The sequence below is a fragment of the Gymnodraco acuticeps genome, unplaced genomic scaffold (assembly GCF_902827175.1).
Source record: "Gymnodraco acuticeps unplaced genomic scaffold, fGymAcu1.1, whole genome shotgun sequence".
Lineage (NCBI taxonomy): Eukaryota > Metazoa > Chordata > Actinopteri > Perciformes > Bathydraconidae > Gymnodraco > Gymnodraco acuticeps.
The window spans coordinates 509,315-526,325 of NW_022990388.1; positions in this window are offsets into that span (position 1 = coordinate 509,315).

The window sequence follows — 17,011 nt, forward strand, 5'->3', positions numbered from 1 at the left end:
TTTGTGACCTTTTTAACACTGGGTACATGAAGGAGCCACTATGCCATTGCACGTGCATGTACTGTTAGCTTACGTACTACTCAAACCATGATCCTTGGTTGTTCTGTGTTTGGATAATACTACTTCCATGATGGACAAATGCAACTTCTCAAAAAAAATGTTAGCTTAGAATTAACAGAACCCCACACTGCCTCAATTACCGCCTCAATTCATGGCAAGACAGATGAGCAACTTCAAATATTTGGAACTGTCAGCACTTCAGTGACATCCAAAGACAAAGACTCAGAGCACCACTTGCTCTACGGTTCCCGCTGCTTTTCCACCATGTAAAATACCTCCAACAAAAACATATCACACATTCTGCCTCCAAAATCATCTACCACCCCACAGCCAGATATGAATCCAGAGCCATCACATGCCTAGCACCCACAATATCAAATGACACCTTCACATTAGTCCCTTCTTGTCAGAAATACAGGACACTTAAAGGTGGGGTATGTAATTTATTTCAGAAACAGTTTTTGTTATATTCCATGGAATGCTCTTAGCGTCCCGATAGCAATGAATATATTAAATGCTTTGACAATAAATACATACAAAAATGTCATCTGTGGAAGCCGTAGTACTGTAAAAAGCACGACCAATCATTTTAGCTGGCCCAGCTAAAATAACTGGATGGCCTACCTGCCTGTCAGCCTTCCATCTGTGCACAAACTTATCTCATGCCCTCATTGGTCATGTGCGCGTTAGTGTGTGTTGGAGGAGGGGCTCTGTAAGGAAGTGGCAGACTTTTTCCGGTTGTGTATTTTCAAATTCTAGCGCACTCGAGCTGGTTTCTCCAGAATGACCTACCCCACCTTTAAATGGTGAAGGTCTCCCTTCCGTTTTGTTCAATGTGCTATAGCAGCCCTAACAATCGACCTTGCTGACACATTAAAGATGCATCCATTTTCTTTACTCTATATCTGAATGTTGCCATACAGTGGAAGAAATAAGTATTTGATCCCTTGCAGATTTTGTAAGTTTACCCACTTACATTACAAATAAATTAACAGTCTGTAATTGTAATGGTAGGTTTATATAAACAGTGAGAGTAAGAATATCAAAAAGAAAACTCCTGTGTTGACTTGGCCGTATGTTCAAGGTCATTGTCCTGCTGGAAGACCCCTCCATTGCCCCTTTCACACCAACGCGTTTTCAGTTCCGGCTCGGAGCTGGAGCCTGAAAAGTACCGTTTTTTCCTGTTCACACCGCAGAGGCGCCGCCTCTTAGCTCCGGAATCCGGTTCACTTCCAGCTCCAAAAAATTGTCGGTCTAGAGCAGTGGTTCTCCTCTGGGGGGCGCAGAGGCATGCCAGGGGGGGCGAGAGATCAGGAGGAAAAATGTTTATTAAAAAAAAAAGATAAAAAACACAAAAAAAAAATTCATAAATTGAAAAATTATTTATTCGAAAATAATATGATGCAGTACTATTACGTCTGGGTCTCTGTGTTTCATTAAAGCTTGGCTCTGTGTGTGTGTGAAACGAGCAATTTTGTGTGCGCGAGAGAGAGCGCACCGGTACCGGAGATCGTTGTTGTTAGCTTCTGGTGCTAGCGAGCTACGCTAACGGATATACGGAGTTTTTTCAACAACAAAGTGGAGGAGAGCTCTCCTGTCAGACTGAGAGACTCAGTGAACTAAAGGACTCTCTCAGTGTTTAGATAGTTAACTTTAGTCTAAGTTATCTCAGTGGGTCTCAAACGTTTTGGTCACGATTAATGTAAACAATTATTTCCGAGGCACACGTTTATATGATCATTATAGTTATAAAAAAGTAAGAGAATAAATGAAAAACAGGTATGAAATACTATATGGCAGTAAAACAAGAATAAAGTTTAAAAGGGTGATTTGTAAAATATCCATAAAGAAAAAGTAAATCTGCTTACAGGTCTGTTTCATAGGTGTTGAGAGATGTATCCATAGATCTCTTCATTTTGCTCTCAAAGTGCACCAGATTGATGCTTTTAACTTCAATATTTAAAAATAAATCTTCCCGGGGGTTCACACACCACCTATAAAAATAGAACTTTACCCCTGCTTACACCTATATGCCGTGAGCTGATTATTGAGCCTTCATTGTAACTGTCACACTGTGTATATGCGTGTGGATTGTTGCAGTAGAAAATTCCTGAAAATACTGTAGCGACCGGTACATTAATGGGAAACCCTAAATGTTTGAGCACCCTCTATAAAACGTCAAGCTACCCCACAGCACCCCCAAAACAAATCTCTGGCGCCGCCACTGAGCCTGACTTGTGTTGGGGGGGCCCGACTTTTTTTTTTCTCCAAAGGGAGGGCCTGACAGAAAAAGTTTGAGAACCACTGGTCTAGAGGCAAGAGCTTCGGAGCTAAGAGGCGGCGTCGCTTACGTCTCTCTTACGTCGAGGCGGGGGCAGGGGCAGATTCGTCGTTGAAGTAGATGCTGAAGACCACAAAGAAGTCTTGCATTTCGCATGTGATGTTTGTAAAGTTCCAAGTAAAGTCATCCCTAGTAAAGTCGTCCCTTGTAAAGTCGTCCGATGCCTTCCATTTCGTTTCGTAAGAGGATAACCAAAGCGAACAGCGCTTCAATACAATCGGCCATTGTTTTTGTTGTCGATGTGAGGGATTTCCGCGTGGGTTGGATTTTATGAAGCAGGCACGTAAACGGTGACGTCATGACGCAGCAGCGGCAGCTCTGGGCGGTGTGAACAGAGCGGGAGCAGAAAAGGGAAACCGGAGCTGAACCAGAAAAGCTCCCGCTCGGAGCTAGAAAGGGAAAAGCGCTGGTGTGAAAGCCGCACATGACCCATGTTCAGTGTCCTGACTGAGGGAAGGAGGCTATCGGCCAAGATGTTCACACTACATGGCCCCGTACATCCTCTCCTCGATGCAGTGAGTTGTCCTGTCCCCTGAGCAGGGAAACACCCCCAAAGCATAATGTTTCCACCTCCATGAGTAGTACAAATGCGGTTTCAATCACATTAGTATGCATAAAAAGTGACCTGTGGGCCCGCCCCCAATTATGCAAATCAGCTAAGTCCCGCCTCCCATTTGTTCGAGGTGTGATATCCCAAGTAGGTGTGATATCCCAAGTAGGTGTGAGATCCGTCGATAGGAGGGGGTGATGTGTATTCACCCGTAGGTGTGAAATGCCCCCACTGTAGCAGCGCCTTATGGTGTCTAATCAAAAAAGGTTGTGTGTGTATGTGTATGCATGTGTGTGTGTGTGTGACTGACTTCCCGTCTTCCCCTAACCCCTGCTGTGGACCGGGGCTACATCAAATCTTATTTTAGCCCCTAAAGAAAAGCCCCCCATAAACATAATAATTAAAAATAGTATTGATGTATGTCACCACTTTCCTTCTTCATCAGACAGCCCTTTCTAACGGGAATCTAAGCTAAAATCTTCTATCGTTTCAAAGCCTCCTTCCTTCTGTGGTGATGCATGTATAGACGGCGTGTGTGATATGTCTACCTGGGTTTATAAGATCTAATTTCTACAGCAAGAGAAAGGTGATGATGAACCATCTTGGCATTTCTTCTCTGCGTTTTTCCAGACCTGGATCTGATCCTGAAAAACTATGGTAAGTACTTCATATAATTATTAAATGTTGTATGTTGTGTGTTAAACAACCTCTGTGTATATATTGTATTTATTGTGTATTAGCACTATGATTCATAATGTTTTTTAAGTTTCGGGGAGACTGTTAACTAATGGTGAAGTACTTTAGTTTATAAAGGGATGGAGTCTCACACAGTGTCTGTGAAAGTGTGTGTGGAGTCTCACACTGTGTGTGTGTGTGTGTGTGTGTGTGTGTGTGTGTGTGTGTGTGTGTGTGTGTGTGTGTGTGTGTGTGTGTGTGTGTGTGTGTGTGTGTGTGTGTGTGTGTGTGTGTGAGCCTGGCCCTGCCCCCTCCTCCTTTAAAAACAGTTACCTTACACTCGTATTGTTCTCCCTAAAGCACAGTGTCGGTAAAGTTGGGGAGACTGTCTCCCCCCTTCCTGCCATCTCTCTGTTTTTTGCTGATGTGTAAAATATACAAAATAACGTTTGATATACTTACTCTCTTGTTAAAAGGTGATGAAGTTTGCAGCGTAAGCCAGCCATCAGTGTACCATCACGACGACATATCTATACAGCGTGAAAACCTCCCCTCTCTGGAGTTTACACACAGCCTACCTTCTGCGACAAGTGCTGATCTAAGTTCGATCTTCAGTGATCCTCTCATACACCATCCCTCAGAGAGCCAGACAGACTCGTACCCCTGTAACGCCCCCCCCCCCCTTCAACAGGTCTGATGCTAACCCCCAACATAACTAAGGCATTTGTTTTCTTTTTAATGGCCGAGGCAGATTTTGGCTTATTTCTCTTGCCAAGATACTTTTAGACACACTTTGAGGTATGCAAAACCTCAAAACTAGAAAATGAAGTACATTGTCTGATTAGATTTTTTCTTAAAGGTAAGTGGATCTGAAGAATGGAGAAATGTATGGACCCCACAGTGCGCGGTAGAGAGATTCAGAGGGGGGTGGGTTTGACAGATCAGAGAGCTGTGACATTCAACGACATTGATACATTCAAAGAGAGTTTAAAATGCAAGATTGTGGTGTTTTACAGAGGCGATGAAGATCGTGCTCACTGTAAATTCCAGCCAGACGGTCCCAAACGGGACAAAACTGTGTTTTTGTTCCTCTTCAAAAACCATTACTATGGGATTAAAAACTTGAAGGGGTTTTTAGGCTCTCCATATGTCTGCGAACATTGTTACACAGGCTACAGCGCTCATTGGAATCATTCCTGTAGTGGTCATTGTTTTGTCTGCCTTGACCCCTCATGTACTCTGGAAGAGTTTAAACCCCTCTTTTGTAATGACTGTAACAAAATGTGCCGTACGGTCGGCTGTCACTCTCGACATAAAAAACAGACACAGAGATCACCAGACATTGCCAGTAACTGCGATGACCTCCTGATCTTGTATTTTTAATGTTTAATTACTTCACACAACTTTTAAAAGCCCCTATGAAGTGGTTGTTAACCAAGGATGTTCTTTTTGAAATTGTATGACTTGTGAACTGGATGTTCTCTTAAATTGTATGGCTTGTGAACTAATGTTTTAATTATTTTTATTAACTACAAGAAAGTCTCTTTGAAGAGGGTATTAATAGTTTAAATATCTTAATGCCCCCTTGATCATGTCTTTTTTTTTTACTGACACTCGGCAGATGTGTGTGTAATTCTCTCACAAAGGAACAGTAAGTCTCTTACTTTTTGGATAGAGTTTTTATGTATGACAACTTTACAACTGGTAGAAAGTTAAGTACTTTTCTGAACAGATTTTCTTTAAGACTGTGACTCTTAACACACCATCCCCCCGAGAGCCAGACATACTCATCCCCTTTTCAACGCCCCCCTGCAGCCGCTCAGGTGTGAAACCCCCATACAAACTTTTAGTTTCTTAAAGACTGTGACTCTAAAAGGCAAATTTGTGATTTTAACACTTATTTACTGACACTAGGCAGATTGTGGCTTTTTTTCTCTTTTCTTGTGTTAGTAAGATACTTTTAGACACCCTTTGATGTATGCAACACTTAACAACTGGTAGAATATGAAGTACTTTGTAAGGAATTCGGTTTCTTTTTAATGGCCTACTTTGGATACTTTTAGACACACTTTGAGGTATGCAAAACCTTAAAACTAGAAAATGAAGTACATTGTCTGATTAGATTTTTTCTTAAAGACTGTTTCTCTAAAAGGCAAGTTTGTGATTTTAACACTTTTTACGGACACTCTGCAGATTTGTGTGTAATTCCTGTTACTTATTCTTAAATGTTACCTCTTGCTGCTTGGTTGAAAATGATAGATGAAAAATAACTTTTTAAAAAGAGTCAAACAGCGGGGGACATTATACTGGTGAAAAAAACTCTCAATTCTACAGATGACTCCCCCCACTCAATGCAATAAGTCCCAGCCCACTCATCAAATCATCTAAAACGAAGGACCCCACTAAGCCGACCGTTGAAAAGTAGCCATGGATCTGAGAAAAACCAAGTCTGATGTAGCCTACCCTTATTATCACCAGGATAACAGACATGAGCTTAATGACTGGATGTTACAAAGTAGGGGAGAGGATGATCCCGAAGAAGAGCTCTCCTCTATATCATATCCATGTAAGGTCATTAGCACAAAAGAGGACTATGATAACATGACATATGAAGAATATCTTTCTTTAAAAGATGGTATTATAGATAACCTTTATAGAAACAATATATCTCATACCACTCGCCAAGATTGCAAACGACAATTAGCAGAAAAGAAAAGCAAAAGTAAAGAAAACCGAAGAAAAAGAAAAAGCTAAATGAAAAGGAGAAGAAAAATGAAAAGCAAACACAAATGAAAAGAAAAGGGACCATAGGACGGAAAACGAAAAAGACAAAAAGAAGGAAGGTGAAAAGAAAAAGGAACAAAGTGAAGAAATGTCAACTAACTATAGAGGATGGTGTTGTAGAGCCATTACCGGATCATAATAATCTTATAGATCATCTACCGCTAACCGACTGCTGCGAATGTGTTGAGCAAATACCAAAAGCAATGGCAGAGCTTTGCTTCAATATAATGAGAGAAAAAGCACGATACTATGGAATTGCCCAAATTGGCGACAGTGCCAGAACATGTATTAAAAGACTGATGGAGGATCTCTATTCTAGTATCAGTTGTCATTACATCGAAGGATACGCCAAAACGTGTAACGAGATAGACAAAGCTTTTGAAAACAATGATATGGTACCTGTCCTTACAGCTAAACAAATCCTATGCCAGGTATTCGACAGACGACACGAAGCCCCAGAAAGGATTATATTCAGAGCTAATAACGGTGAAACCAAAGAAGAAGCAAAGCAGATTATAATCGTTGGGGTGAAAGGATAGAGAATTTGCATGTGATGTTAATACATTTATCTGATATAAAAAATGCATTTGTTTACTTCCAAGAGACCCCTAAACATCTACTTGGGCAATGTGAATTGAACGATAAACCGATCACTGTAAATGAAACGTGGAGAGAAGCAGCAGTGCAAATCGTTAAGTCTATTACCTTGTATGCACTACGACATTAACTTGGTAAAATGTAATATGTTTTTCTGAAAATGTGTTGAATGTTGTGTTTTCAATTAAACAACCATAACAAATGAAAATGTGTTTTATTTTTGCTTTCATATATAGTAATAGTATTGGAAACGAAACATTTAAAGTGGTCCTGGAATCTCCATTTTCCGAAACATTCTGTAACATTACCGAAGAAATGAAACAAACACCAAAAGTGTATCATGTGCTCTCATCTCTGTTTTGTAGATGTAATGCATCTTTGTGTCAAAAACAGCATACACATGAATATTTTGACTGAAGTGAAAAAACTCCATCACGATATTTCCCATAATCTGGGGAATTCTAAGCTGGAGACGGTCCTGGGGATGTTACAATCAGTATAACTATTGATTTTGTGTTTGAAAAAAAAAGAAGGTTTTTTTACATTTAAAAACTGTTGTCTTCATGCAAGAGATCAGCAAGGGGAGCGTGTCTGATACATGTGTATTACAGTCCTTCACATGCACTGTTGTCTTCATTATAACAAGGGGAGGGTAACAGGGAAGATGTATGATACATGTGTATTGAAACGTGTGTATTATACCCCCCACAGAAACACGGAAACACAAAAACACAGAAAAACACTGAAACACAGAAAACACTGAAACCACTGATCCACTTACCTTTTAGAGAAACAGTCTTAAGGAAAAAATCTAATCAGACAATGTACTTCATTTTCTAGTTTTGAGGTTTTGCATACCTCAAAGTGTGTCTAAAAGTATCTTGGCAAGAGAACAAATCCCAAATCTGCCTCGGCCAATAAAAAAGAAAACAAATTCCTTAGTTATGTTGGGGGTTAGCATCAGACCTGTTGAAGGGGGGGGGGGGGGGCGTTACAGGGGTACGAGTCTGTCTGGCTCTCTGAGGGATGGTGTGTGAGAGGATCACTGAAGATCAAACTTAGATCAGCACTTGTCGCAGAAGGTAGGCTGTGTGTAAACTCCAGAGAGGGGAGGTTTTCACGCTGTATAGATATGTCGTCATGATGGTACACTGATGGCTGGCTTACGCTGCAAACTTCATCACCTTTTAACAAGAGAGTAAGTATATAAAACGTTATTTTGTATATTTTACACATCAGCAAAAAACAGAGAGATGGCAGGAAGGGGGGAGACAGTCTCCCCCAACTTTACCGACACTGTGTTTTAGGGAGAACAATACAAGTGTAAGGTAACTGTTTTTAAATTCCATCCCCCCTCTGTCTACTGATAAGATGGCAGGAAGGGAGGAGGAGGGGGCAGGGCCAGGCTCACACACACACACACACACACACACACACACACACACACACACACACACACACACACACACACACACACACACACACACACACACACACACACACACACACACACACACACACACACACACACACACACAGACACTGTGTGAGACTCCATCCCTTTATAAACTAAAGTACTTCAACATTAGTTAACAGTCTCCCCAAAACTTAAAAACCATTATGAATCATAGTGCTAATACACAATAAATACAATATATACACAGAGGTTGTTTAACACACAACATACAACATTTAATAATTATATGAAGTACTTACCATAGTTTTTCAGGATCAGATCCAGCTCTGGAAAAACGCAGAAAAGAAATGCCAAGATGGTTCATCATCTTGGGCACTGACTCTTTCAGAGTCAGATTTACAAATGTTATATTTTGACCTTAATCGAAATATTCTGTTATTTTCAAAAGCTTTTTTAGTCTGATGCTTCGATTCATTTTAAACAGACCGTTCAACAAAAGTATACCCGAAATCTAAATATTGGATTGTTCTTTCTTAGTAAGATCCCATTTTCATTATAATTGTGGTCTTACCTTGACTTGAAGATGCAGTCCATGCTATCCTTCTGGACAACAATCTCTATTACTTTTTTTTTTAAATTCCTCCTTATCTTCCTCTAGTTTCAAAAGTCTAGTTTGTTGTTTGCGTCTATACCGTCTCTGCGTAGAATAACAGTAGCAACAAGAACCTGTGGGCTCACTTGTGCCCCCGTCAGTGCGGCAGAGGTTATGGCTGCCTCCCCTGGTGCTTTTTTCATTGCCGTTGTATGATGAGACCAGCGGGCCTAAATATCATATATACGTGAAATAAGTTATTTAGAGACTATGGATGGCGAGGATAAATGTAATACAGGGATCTACAAACATTAATGGTGACATACAGTGAGATGGTGCAGGCATGCGCTTAGGGCCCGCTTTCCAGCCAGTTTCTGTGGGGTGACGCATTCTGAGGTGAGGCAGATCTCATCTATGCCTCACCTTACCACACAGTAACTGGCTTGAGCGCGCTCACAAAATAAGTGCCCGCGTTAAATTAGTGCCCGCGCTGCAGTTACTGTGGGCTTACGTGAGGCAGAGCTCGTCCCTGCCTCACTTCTTATCACTACCCGTAGTTGTAGCGGAGCTCGGCAAATTTGCTGATTTTTACTATAAAAAGCGATTGAAATCATACAGAAATCACACTTACAACACAGATCAGTGGAGACATTTTATTATTATTACTATTTAGTTTTTCTTTAGTTATTTTTCCGTTATATTGGAGTATGACAGGTGAGGCTCTGCCTCCCCTGACTGCACGTCGCTGATCATCACCTTTCTCTTGCTGTAGAAATTAGATCTCCTTATAAACCCAGGTAGACATATCACACACGCCGTCTATACATGCATCACCACAGAAGGAAGGAGGCTTTGAAACGATAGAAGATTTTAGCTTAGATTCCCGTTAGAAAGGGCTGTCTGATGAAGAAGGAAAGTGGTAACATACATCAATACTATTTTTAATTATTATGTTTATGGGGGGCTTTTCTTTAGGGGCTAAAATAAGATTTGATGTAGCCCCGGTCCACAGCAGGGGTTAGGGGAAGACAGTCACACACACACACACACACACACACACACACACACACACACACACACACACACACACACACACACACACACACACACACACACACACACACACACACACACACACACACACACACACACACACACACACACACACACACACACACACACACACAACCTTTTTTGATTAGACACCATAAGGGGCTGCTACAGTGGGGGCAACCAAGCGGCAAACTCTGGGGAAGAGCCGGGACGCCAATACGGAAGTGCCACACACTGCAGTTCATATATTGGCCGATAGGCGATGGCTGCAGAAAGGAGCAATTTCCATAGACCTCCATGTTAAAATGCCCAACTTTACAGCAGAAAAAAACATGTTTCTACCCATGGATGCAATAAATATTATTGTGAATATAGTTAGGTTCCACCTTCATGATTATGGATCTGTGAGTGAATTGTTTTCTAACATGACCCTTTTATTTATATTAGGTCTTAAAGTTTTTGCATAAATTAGGGCGTGGTCACATTGAGTGACGGCTCTGTCAAGTGACTGCTGCTGCTAGCTTCTCGTCTCTCTGCTAGCTGCTCCGTGAAGCTAGCTACAGGGACTCTGCCTGCTCAGCTCATCCAGGGAACACAACTTGAAGCCGGGCCGTGGTTGTTTGTTATTCATGCTTATATATCGGACTATTGTGACTCGCTCTGCGGTTCAAACAGACGGTGCATGCATGCGGTTTTGCGGTAAGTGAAAATCGAGTACTTATTTATGTGTTAATGATTTTAATCGGCTACGTAATGAATGTTAAGGCTTGGTTTAGTGTGTACGCGAGTGGTAGCTACATCGGTGCTAACGATGCTAATCGTAGCCTCCAAGTTAAAATCATAGACTGTATATATAAAGGTTAAAACGAAATAGACAAGTGTTAAGTGGGATAATACTGTAGAACAAACGGCTTCTGTTTGAGGTTGATACAATAAGGTCATCCTTGTAACTTAGAGAGATATTTTACCATGTAGGTAGGAACTATATGCATCGCTAAGGTTAATTTAAAACGTCGAAGTAGTTTATGTGAAATCAACCTCACAATAAGATGTGTGTATATTACAATTATTAATGTCATATTTTAAGATGATTACTTGGATATTACAATATGGTTGGATGAGCTGGAGTTCATTATTGAGCTTACACGTTAACGTCACAGTCATCTGAAGAACGAACCCAAACCTTGTTGTTTTTATGAATTGCATTACCAAATGGGTATCAAATAAACAGTAAGCATTGCTAACACAACTTCCAAAGTTACAGTAAAATAAAAAGGACCCTGACTCGGACAATACACAATCCAACATGTTCAACAGAAGAGAATCAGTTATATTGTTTGTACACATGGTACTTTATCTGTTTGTTTAAGGTGTCCAGGTGATGCAGACAGGCTGGACCAGAGAGTGAGAGACAGAACTGGACTCCTCACAGCAGTGAACTTCAGCTCAGGTACAAAGACTCTTTTTTTCATACTGTACAAAGAATCAAGAAAGATATTTGTTTAAATTAATGAAGTATTGACTTTAATACACTGATATGTATTCCATTAAACAATACTAAATACTAGATCACCTACACATCAGTTAAGTTGAGGGTTTTTTCCATGCAAAAAGTTACATTTTAGATATTCAGCAATATGACTGTCAGCTTTCTAATTTAATGTATTGAAGGCAAAGATATTTAACACATAGTGAGAACTGCTACTATTTATCTCTCAATATTGTCTGTAAAAAACGTGGTAAAAGTTATTATTTCAGTGAGACAACAGAGCAAGCTTCTACAGCTGCACTACGTTTTGATAACAGTTAAATATTATTTTGATAATAACATATATTTCAATGTTGATGAACTTCATACTGTTCATTCATAATCTGATTGTCTTTGTAGCTCTGTTGAAATAAAAAAAAACATTACAATTACAAAATAATTATATCTACAGCCCCTAAACACACAAACGCACTGCTTTCATAAATAACACACTTGTTCTGCAATAATATGTTTTATGTTTCCTGTCATTTTTGTTAGGAAAGGACATGCCTGAAAGACACGACATTTTCTCCTTTTCTGAGGGTCAAGAAGAACATCCAAGAGGAACATTAAAAGCTGATGTTATGAGATTTTAAGACCAGTACAGGACATTCACTAAGAAACTACTTTTATTGTAAAAACAGTCAGCTGATCGAATGCAGCTATTTCCACATCTACACTCCATCAGCTGATTATTTATATTTGCCTCACTTTATGAGCTTCACATCACTTGTGCCTTGTACGTTTGCAACGTTACAAATAAATGGGGCCAATCTTCAGTCAGATGTGAATGTGTAATCTAACATTTTAAGTAAGAATAATGGACGAAAGGAGTGCAAATACAAATACAATTTATTGAAATGTGAACCAAAACGTCATCAAATGTTTTAAATAAAAAGCACATATGGACAGAAGGTGTAAACCTATTAAATGTATAAGTGAACACATTTAGTCAAATAAAGTGACAGACTAGGCCTGTGCATATTGCAGTTGGTATCAGCTATGCCCAGCATGGGCTCCTCTATCAGGCCTGGTCCTCCTCGCAGAGGAAAGACCCTCAGTCCTTTCCAAACCAACAGACAGGACGTCCATCACACGGAGGTTTCTCCCTGAAGTCTCTGCAGCTCTCTGGACACCACGCTGTCTCAATCCGTCCACACTGAATATGAGAGGGGAAAATGAAAACAATAAATGCTTTAGACCAGAGGTGCCCAGTACGTCGACCGCGGGGGCAATGCTGGTAGATCGCGAGTCATTAAAAAAAAAAATCCAGCTCCGTTAAAATAGACAAAACAGGTTTTGATCCCTCCTCCCTTGGCCTCCCTGCCACTTAATTCAGGAGTTTACTTGATTGACAGAAAAAGCGACCTATCGCTTTCCAGTCTGTTAACCCAGAATGCAAAGCGATACAAAATCAGTCAAGTGCCAGGAAAACTCAAATTAAGTTAAAGAGACAAACAACAAAATGAGTGCGGGACCGAGCAAGAAGCTAAAAACATACCACTTCCACACAGAATGGGAGGAAGAATATTTTTTTGTGATGTCACATTCAAAGGTTATTTGCCTTATTTGTAAAGCAAGCGTCGCTCTGCCAAAGAAAGGTAACGTGGAGAGGCATTATCGGAGTGTTCACAAGGCATAACAGCGACTTCCATCCGAGTAGCGAGTTGAGAAAGAGAAAGGTCATGTATTATTGCTACACAAACATTATCTCGCAGTCTTAGTGTCGCCAACTCGTTTCTAATATGCAAAAAGACAAACAAATACGTCTATGGTCGGTGTATTTTTTATCTTTCCAATCGAGACGAGATCTCTCTCCCGTCTGTGTGCGAGGGGGGCGGGGCAGTTTACACACACGCGGCTGCTACATGCATCAACCATAGACTGTATATCATCAACACATGGCAGGGATTGCGGAGAGAAGCGCACCAAGGTGTGGTTAAATGTTACCCGTCTTGAGGTGGACAATGTTCGTTGCCAAGAGTGTTTAGGAAGGGCGGAGCAATTTGTCTAAACATTTAGCAAAAGTGCTCCACATTCAGACGGAGAAATGCACCGGGTTCGACTCTCTTTCTAGTAGCTCTGTAGCCCCATCCACGAGTAATGTTTCCACGTCAGGTGTTATGTATGCTAGCAGCAACACACAGAGTTAACTCAATTTTACAAACATGGGTTAATGATTAGAGGAAACTGAGTTACTCTTTATTTTGTTAAAGTTTCAGCTATTCTGTTTACAGTTCTGTCATCAGATTATTTAATACGATTTGTTAAAACATTGTTGTGTCTTTTGATGTGAAATATTATTTATTTAATTTAAATAAAAAGCAATGTTAGTTTTGTAAACAATTTGTTAAGTTAATTTAATAATATATGTATTTTTGAATCAAGTATTCATCTTTATTGTCTTCATTGTTAGTTTCCACATGCCTAAAACAACCTTAAGCTAAATCTAAAAGTTGACGGCTAAATAAGAGCGTTTGAGAAATTGTGCAAGGCATACAGTAATAGTCCGAATAGTCGATTAATCGTTTCATTAATCGATAGATTCATCGATTATCAAATTAGTCGTTTGTTGCAGCCCTATTGTAGTTATCCCATGTATAAAGAAAACGTGTTATTCAGCAACCCTTGCAATTTGAGATTTTATTTTTGGTTGGTAGACCTCGGTGAGCTGGTCATTTCAAAAGTAGCTCACCAGCCAAAAAAGTGTGGGCACCCCTGCTTTAGACAATAAGAAATATAAAGTTGACTGTTGAGTTGCTCAGTTTTTTTAGATTGTCAATACTATTACTTTATAACTAATATCTCAGGTTAAGAGGCACATTCAAATAAAGATTGGTCTTTAAATACATGTTGTCTTTTGAATTGTTTGTCTAAAGTCAAGGATCTAGAACTGGTACTTAGTTTTAATGATACAGTCTGGTTATTGTGCTGTTTGGAGGAGGCCTCACAGGTAAGAGCACTAACTAGCTACCATCACATGTACCTTAGCTTGACTTAAATGTATTAAACGTATAGTGTTAGAGATTTAAAGGGATATCTGGTCCGCTTTTCAAATCTCCGCGCGTCCCTATCAAGCTGGTTAATACAGGAAGGAATCCAGAGCTACCAAGTAACCGTTAATCTACTTTAATGGTAATATGACAATGCAATACAATCAATACAGTACAAATTCAATACAGTTAATCTTTGGGATCCCGAATTTACCTGCATGTGAGCCAGCCAGAGGAAAGAGGCTGAACACCGCGTGTGTGTCTGTGTTTATACTCTTTGACAATGGGAGGAGTTATCAGATCCTCCCATTTGGACCTCCTTGATTGGCAGCCCCAAATATCCCTAACACCTTAGACATTAGGTTTCCCCAATCACTGTAGCTAGATCTAAGTTGAATGCAACTCAAGACATGCTCTCACCTTCCCCCATCTTCCTTTGTCCTCAAAAACACATGTCAACAGGCCCCAAATCCAGCTCACAGTTTTACCCAAATTATTCCCATTTTAAGCTTATCCATAGTTTGCTAACATGAATAAATACAAATATTTCACTACAAATCCCCCTTTTTATCTCCTTCTCCAGAGATAAACTTAGACAAGGCATTTTGAAATATACCCACTGTCATTCTTTTCTACTGTGTCCGTCCCCCAAACATTGTATAAATCCATCTGAAGCTGGTATTTAGAGTACTTGAAAACTTCATGGAGACAGAACACCACTTTCCATGGCAGTGAAGGAACCATGAGGGGGCAGCTGAGTGCTAGAATCATCAGCCCCCCCCCCCTCGGAGGAATAGCCCACAAGGACAGCTAATAGGGAGGGGGAGATGCGGCTTTCCCTTCACAGGTGGAACTGATCAGAGAGAAGTAGACTCCTCTGCTGCCTCGACAAGTCCCCTGTGCCGTCCTGGCTTGCCGTGTCTTTGTCCCCCCGATCCGCTGACAGCAGCTTCTGGGCTGCCTGCTAGAGAGATGTCTTCCTCCTCCTCCTCCTCCGGCCCGCTGATGGCGGCTTCCGGGTCGATGCTGTAGAGATGTCTTCCCGATCCTCCTTCTCCGGCCCGCTGATGATGCCTCCCGGGTGGTCTGCTGTAAGGATGTCTCCAGGGTCCTGCTCCTCCAGTCCGCTGCTTCCGAGTAGTCCACGTCTGCCAGGGCCACGTCCGTCCTGATGTCGTCCCCTGGTCCTAGCAGGTGGTTTCCCCGCCGCACACTGGCTCCCGTGGTACGAGCTGTCCCCCTTTTCTCCCAGGCAGACGGCATAAGAGGTCCGCTGGGTCACTCGGTCGGGGCCGGAGAGCCTGGGGTTGAGCCACTTTGTCCTGATGACCTTCAGCCAGACGAACTCTGCTGTGTCGGCCTCGTGCTTCTCGGGTCCCCCTTTTGGCGCCAGCAACCTGTGTGGAGAAATCTGATACAACTCCCTCAAGCCTACGCTCAGCTGTTTTGACCCACTTGGAGCCTGTTGTTGGGGTGTCTCGAAACAACAGCCGTCTGTGAACAGGTTTTCTAAATTAATTGTAGACCTCTTATCTGCCAGTGCAGCTTCAGAATCTTAATACTTGGATTGTGCCAACTAAATAAGAACCCCAACATCTTTAGGTAAACTAAATAACATATTTCAATAGCTCTGAATTTCTGACAAGCATCAGTGTTTATAAATGAAATCCTATTTAAAATCCAAATATAATATGAACTGCTAATGTTTCTGTTAAAGAAACACACTAATGTTATGGATTCAAAAACAACCAAAATCACGATACTAACAAAGTGAATGATTTCCTGGTGATACTGCTTCTACCTGTCAGTGCTTAGATATTATCAAGCTGACAAAATGAATACAGAATTCCAACAAACTGTCATCAAATGTCTTTCTATTATAAATTTAGATGAAATGTATATCCCCATAATGACCTAAACAATAAAGTCTATGGCTTTTACTTCTTTACCAGGCTAGTTACATGATGTTGTCTAAATTAAATTCTGTCTCATTACACTACTATGTTTTAGCTTAACTGTAATATATTCTTTCTACATTTCAAACCTCAGTTACTTTTATACCTGTTGAAACATTACTCACAGGTCAACTTCTTCAGTATTCCATTCTGGAGTTACATCTCTTACCGTAGCCCTTTGGCCACTGATTCTGCATCTGTGTTACCTGTTATAACTCAATCAATATTAGAGACATGTCAACATTCACCAAACAGTATCTTATCCCCAGATATGGAGCAGGTCAATTATAAAACTATCATTCAATGCTCAGTTTAAACATCTGGGTTGGGGCGGAAGGTTTCTGTCAATCCTTAAAAGAAAAATTTAAATTGTGAATTTTACAGCCATGTTGACATTTATACATTATACACACTCCCCCCTTTTACACATGAAATCATGTGTAACAAAACCCTGTAATGGGAGGGG